Source organism: Lathyrus oleraceus, chromosome 3 (genome assembly GCF_024323335.1).
Source record: "Lathyrus oleraceus cultivar Zhongwan6 chromosome 3, CAAS_Psat_ZW6_1.0, whole genome shotgun sequence".
Classification (NCBI taxonomy): Eukaryota; Viridiplantae; Streptophyta; class Magnoliopsida; order Fabales; family Fabaceae; genus Lathyrus; species Lathyrus oleraceus.
The window spans coordinates 96,268,269-96,275,312 of record NC_066581.1 but is presented as its reverse complement, the minus strand read 5'-3'; positions in this window follow the sequence as shown (position 1 = coordinate 96,275,312).

Genomic DNA, 7,044 nt, shown 5'->3' with positions numbered 1-7,044 from the left:
ATTTTTTATTTTAAATATTAGTTTTATTTTAACTTAATTTTCATTCCGATAAAATTAAAAAATTAAATCAAAACTAAATTATAAAAATAAAACAAAATAAAAATGAAAAAACAAAAGTAGGAAAACAACAAGTGAAACCCAGTTCCTCGCAAACCATTTAGCGAACCCATGTATTCATTAACTATTGATATTATCATTTGATGTTAAATGTTGGAAACTTTAAGTTTCTTCTCCTTGGTTGTTACTAAAATTCTTAACACGATTAAAATTTGAAACCATACTAAACGATACAAGTGATATACCGATTGTTAATGCTAGTATTAAGTGTATTGTTATTAGCATATTGATTATCTTATAAGTGAATGGAAATATGAGGTTTGCACTACTTATAATGTAATCCTTTATTTTTAATCAAAAACTTCATCTATTAGTTTATCGTTTCATCTCGAACTTGCATACTTCAACAGATAGGTATTGGTGTTGGCCTCATATGTTAGGGGTACAACAACACCCTTTTCTGTTCTATTGGCTTGTCTATCTCATTTCTTCTCTTTTGTTATGCAATGTGAAATTTAGTGTAATATTCACTTGCAGGAAGTTCCTGCTGATAATAAGTATCCATTGCAAATAAGGTTGGAGCAAGTTTCATTAATGTATTCATTTCTACCATTACTTATAAATGGTTTGGTGAAGATGAGAAAAATGTTCGAGCTTTATTCACACTAACATCCAAAGTCTCTCCAACTATTATATTCATTGGGACGGGCTCAAGACAAAAGAAGGAGAACACGTCCTTATTCTTGCCACAACCAATAGGCCATTCAACTTGGATGCTGCTATTATAAGGCGATTCGAAATGAGGTATTAAGCCACTAGATTTATGCATTTTTCAAATATGTTTATTGCATTTTTTCATCTTCTTCTCCACTTTTTGTTGTAATGCAGAATTATGGTAGGGTTGCCATCTCATGGTAACAGAGAAAAGATTATGAGAACTCTTTTAGCAAAAGAAAAGGTGGACACATAAATTAATTTTAAGGAACTCACAACCATGACAGAAGGATATACCGTAAGTGATCTTAAGGTTTTTTGTTTAACATTTTCTAATGTTGTTTTCAATGGACATAATAAGTGGGTGATGAATGAAGAGTCTTATGCACATCCTATGTGTATAATTTTTTTGTTAGGTCTTTTTGATTGAGTCATTGTCTGGTATTTTGTGTTGATATTTTGTTGATATTTTGATATCTTGTGTTGGTATTTTGTAATCAAGTTCTGTTTGGTATTTTGTAATTAATTAACGTAGCACTTTATCGAGGATTTACACAAATTTGATATCTTGTGTTGTTATTTTCATATGATAATATATGAATGAAATTACATAGTATGAAATTAAAAGTAGATTTTGGTAATATATCAATGTAGCAATTCATTTTGGATTTACACAGGTTTCTAAGCAGGTTTTGATAGGTCCTAAAAAGAGAAACTTAAAACACGTTTCATCCGGACTAGGTTTTGGTGGGTCCAAAAAACATATTAAATTTAGAGTCGACCCATGCCGATGCTACACAAATACATAATACATTATAGTGCTGCCATAAACCGGTATTATGGAACACGGGTAAGATAGATAAATTTGCCATATACCGACGCAATTAAAATCCTTTAGTATAATAGTGTCCATGCAAGCCGACACTAAACCTAAACATGTCTGAACACTAGCGTTGACTTTAGTTTATAAGCGTCCCTTTAGCGTTTTGTTGATCCGACGCTAATGTTAGCACCGGCTAAACACTACACCTTGCTTCTAGCTTTGAGGTGTCCGCTCCAACCCCGACGCTAACACCTTTTAGCGTCAATTTTTTGCCTTTTAACGAGGGTTTTAGGTCGACCCTAGAACGCAGTTTTCTTGTAGTGAGCATCACAAAAGTATGTTAGTTTGAAAATATAAAATACACTAGCTATGTCAGTAAGTAAATAACCTGACTTAATAAAATATTTTTTGCATTATTGCCATTACACTAGTAGGTAAAAAATAAATCGTAAAAAAAAACTTTAAGCCCCAATTTTCATATATATATATATATATATATATATATATATATATATATATATATATATATATATATATATATATATATATATATATATATATATATATATATATATATATATATATATATATGGTGCATTTCATATGAGAGTAACTCATTTTATGTGAGAAAGGTAAGAATACTTGTCGACCCTTAGATCAAAATAAATTGTTCAGATTAAAACGTCTTAGAACACATTTGTTAATACCTATTCTATCCATTCTCATAAACCTAGTAACCTTTCATCTTCTCCGACCCAACCATCATCTATGAATCTGTGTGAACCTTTACCTAACAATTTCAAATTAAAAATATTGCTAATATGAAATAAAATAAGTAGAAATCTTTCATTCATTTTGAAAAAAAATTGACCTCTCATTATAGATTGAAACAAGAGATGATTATTGATATCACTTGGCTGGTAGTTGGTAATCTTTCCTTTTGGTAGGTTATCTTTGTTAAGTTATCACTTGACTGATAGTTGGTAATCTTTCTTTTTGAGCTTATTACCTTTGTTAAGCTATCACTTGTCTAATAATAGGTAGTACTTCTCTTACCTTTGGTAGGCTACCTTTGTTAATCTATCACTTGGTTGGTAATTGGTAATCTTTCCTTTTAAGCTTATTACCTTTGTTAACTTGTCTGATAGTAGGTAATATTTCTCTTACCTTTGGTAGGTTACCTTTGTTAGGCTATCAATTGGCTGGTAGTTGGTAATCTTTCCTTTTAAGCTTATTACCTTTGTTAAGTTATCACTTGTCTGATAGTGGGTTATCTTTCTCTTATCTTTGGTAGGTTACCTTTGTTAGGCTATCACCTGGCTGATAGTTGGTAATCTTTCCTTTTGAGCTTATTACCTTTATTAAGCTATCACTTGTCTGATAGTAGGTAATATTCCTCTTACCTTTGGTAGGTTGCTTTGATAAATCTTCCCCCATTAAGTCTTTGGTATGTTTTTTTTCTAACTGTGCATTAGTTTCCTTCCAATACGATTGGTTATTCTCGAGTCTTTTCTTTTCCTCTATGGAACTTTGTTTGTCCCCAGTTGGATTTTCCCACCTTGGAAATTGTTATCACTCTAGCGGAGTTTCAGTCTCCTATTTTCTCCATAGTTATTTGCCTCTCGTGGCTCTATATTCCCCACAGAGATCCTTGTCTACATTCATATCATATCATAAACATTGTTGTATTATCTTAGGGCTAAAAATTGGGTTTTCTATATTTAAGTCTCTTCAATCTCATCGAGACAAGGATTTCGATCTTCGTATCTCCGAATTAAAGAAACTTAAATAGGGGCATTTGTCATACCCTAATTTTTAACCTTAAGATCTCACATGTCATTTGCATCCTTGCACACAAACAAGATCACATCTTTGTCCTCTCCTTCTCATCTTTGTGTTTGCTTTTTGCAGGGATCATCAAACACCTATTTGTTGGTGTTTTACATTTGTGTTTATGTGTTCGTCGTTTATCTAACCACTAATCAAAATAGCAAAAATATGTTTTGCTTCCTTTAAGTTTATTGTGCAAGATAGAGCTTTTCATTAAGAGCATCAAGCATGGCTCCTCAGCTAGGGTTTTGTTGATTCCTCATGTCAAAGTGTGATCAATCATTGATTCTCGAGGGACTATCTCTCAAAGCATGTTCTCTGAGGTTTTCAAGTATATTTCAACCTCATTTTGATCAAGAGCATCTCAAGGTTTTGTTGCTTGTTTCTCAAGAAAAGTCAAAGGTTCATGTGTTTATTTCCATGTCTTCTTCAACAAGTTACCTCAAATTTTGATCAATTTAATCAAGATGCATTCAAGGACACCTTGTTTTGAGTTCATATGATCATCCATGTACCTTGAAATGCAAGAAAAGTTCAAGTGCACAAGCTTATTCCAAGTGGTTTGACCAAAAGTCAACATTTAAAGTCAAAGTTCCAAAGATCACAACTACTTAAATTATCAATATTTTTGAATGCTTCTTTTTGCATATGACTCTTCTCACTATCCTCTACAACTTCTCTTTGCATGATAAGAGCCAATTATGCTTGGAAGATCATCAAAAGTTTGAAGACATTATAGGTCATTTGTGGACTTAGAAAAATTTGACCTATTTTCAAGTGACTTTTTCTCAACTTTCAAGGTTTATAACTTCTCAATTTCTTAACATTTGAGGCTGGTTCTTTTTTAAAAATATCATTTGTGATTCCCTCTACAATTTTACTTCAAGGATCAAAGTCAAATTATGCTTGGAAGGCTATGGAATTCTTTGAGATATTAGAGGTCATTTTTCAGCCATTTCGGACTTAGAATTTTCAAAGTTACATGACCAGTTTTTTGTGCCAACTTCAACATGACATGACTTTATGCTTAAACATCCAAATGCAACCTTTCTTGGCACATTATAATATTTGATATGATGTCAACACAATGCAAGAAGAATGAGATCAAAAAGCCTCCTGAGCAAGATGCCCCATTAAGTCGAACATGGTGATTTAGAACTGAAGAAAAATCACCATGGTCCGAATTTGAACTTCACTAAATCTCAATAACAAGCCAAATAACCACGCGTTTTGGACATGGACATGTTTAACCAAGTTTCCAAAAGTTAATTGACCCTTGAAATGCATGATTTGGCTGAGTTTTGATGGATTGCAAGTCACATTTTTCTCACTTCATGATCAAATTCATTTTGCACGAATTAAGCTTGATTCCACATGTATTTGGATCCAAAGACATTTCCTATAAATAGAGGAAGCTATTGCATTCATTTCCAAGATTTTGAGAGCCAAGAAATCCCTGCTTCAATCTAAAAATTTCTAGAAAAATTCAACTAACGTGTTTTGAATTGCATCTTGTTTCAACCCAATTTCTTGATTCCTTTCGCACCTTTGGTCTTCTCTGAAGCTTTTGCAAAAATTCTAACCAAGATCTCCTGAAGCGCCATAACGAGATCGAGCTTCACCAACTTCTGATCACCATTTGGATAAGGTAGTTCTGAGTATCATTTGAAGTCAAACAAGTTACCACAACGTAATCCTTCACTCTCTGATGTTTTCCCCTAACTTATCTAGTGTTAATAGATCGTGTTCATCATTTAATTTTATTTTTTCGTGGCTTTCTTGCTTATTAAACTTCTTTGAAATTCCCCATGCTCAATTTAGATAAATGAATTTGGAGCATGAGGTTGAATTCGTGATGAGGAGGCGGTCACATTGGTGGTGGTCTCATGTTCTGAATTTACCAAACGATTAAACTCCGATGAGGGACCATCGGGGAAGATGACTGGAGTTCATCTCAGGTCATCTGAGTTTGGAGACACGCTGGACAATTGAAATATTCTGATTGGTTCAATTTAAATGTCATTCCGTGTTTCATTTTTGCTAAAATCCATTGTACACTCTAGTCTTGTGATTGTTGGATCTGCCACGTCAATTAATGAAGTTAGATCCAACACTCCATGTTTTTTCTGATTTTATGTCTTTTTCTTTTTGCATTTTAAATTGCATTTTCTTTAAAAATTCATATTAATTTCATTATTAATCCAAAAAATCCCAAAATAATTTCTAAAATTTTCTTTTATTTTTCTTCATTTGATTTTTATTTTTTCACATTTTATTTTCTTGATTTTACATTTTTCATGAATTTTATCTTTTCTCCTTTGTTTTAATTGGTTTAAAAATACTTTTATGCATTTTAAAATTCTAAAATATTTATTCTATGTCTCTTATTTTATTTTCAACCTTCCATAATTTTTTTTGACCATTTATTTGGTGTTTTGAAGGGCTTTATGGATTTTCTCTTTTATTTCCCTTTTAAATTTCATTTAAAAAATATTTTTAATTCATTTTATTTCATTTTATGTTTATTTGACCTTTGTGGACTTCTGTTGGCCTTGGATCATGATTGTTTTGATCATAGGTCTTATCGAATTCAATGGATCTTGGGTGTTGTTAGGGTGAAAACCCTAATCCACCAAAATGGATGATTGAATTTGATGAAGACTTGATCAATCCTTTGATCCAATTTGGGTGTAATCTCTCTTATCCTATTCTCCTTCATGTCTTTCTTTTCCTCTTGATTAACTAGATGGTTTGTGTCCATCTTGTTCATGATGTGTGGATTTGTGCTTGATGAACTTTCATCATTTTAAATCTACCTCTTAGTTGATCATGGATCATTAAAGGTACTTTGGATTGATGCATAAGTTTGTCTTAATTACTATGAAGTATGGATTGATGTAATGGACCATTCTCCTAGCCTTTGTGCTCGATCAATTCTCGTTTTTTATGTGGCATAGCCTTAGGAGGATGACTTACATATCATTTCTCTAGCATGTATTAATACAAACATTATTATTGTTCGACCTTAGATAGTTGTGACTTCTACATAAGTCCAATTATGATTGTTTAACATAACGCTAAGTTTTTCCCAAAAGTAAGTCATTTTCATGAGTGAGATTGTAAGTCTCCTACTCTTCGTGGTATGGTATGCAAATATTGCTTCCTTTTCACTTACGAGAGCTAGTGACATACTTGTTGATTTTATCCAAGTTGGAGCCCTTCTCATAGGTGATGTAAAAGTCCATAATTTCATGCTTGTGGGTGAATAGTTCAATGTTTCTAAAAAATGACAAATTGCCTTTCCCTTTTTTTGATTACTAACATCACTTACTAACATTTTATTTTATTAACTTTACTTTAATGTCATTTATCTTATGCTTTTTATTTCTTTTTGCCATTTACTTTGTGCTTTTGTTTTTAGCATCCCCTATCATATTGTTTGTGCTTATGCTATTTTCTCTTTGTCCATTTGGACTTTCTTTTTCTTTTAAAGACATTAATAAATGAAAACCCCCTAAAAATTGATTCTTTTAATTGACGGACTTGTGGTTACTATCCTTAGCATTGATGTGGAGTTATGGACTTAGGACTAGGATCTTGATCTTTGCTTTGGAAGTTTG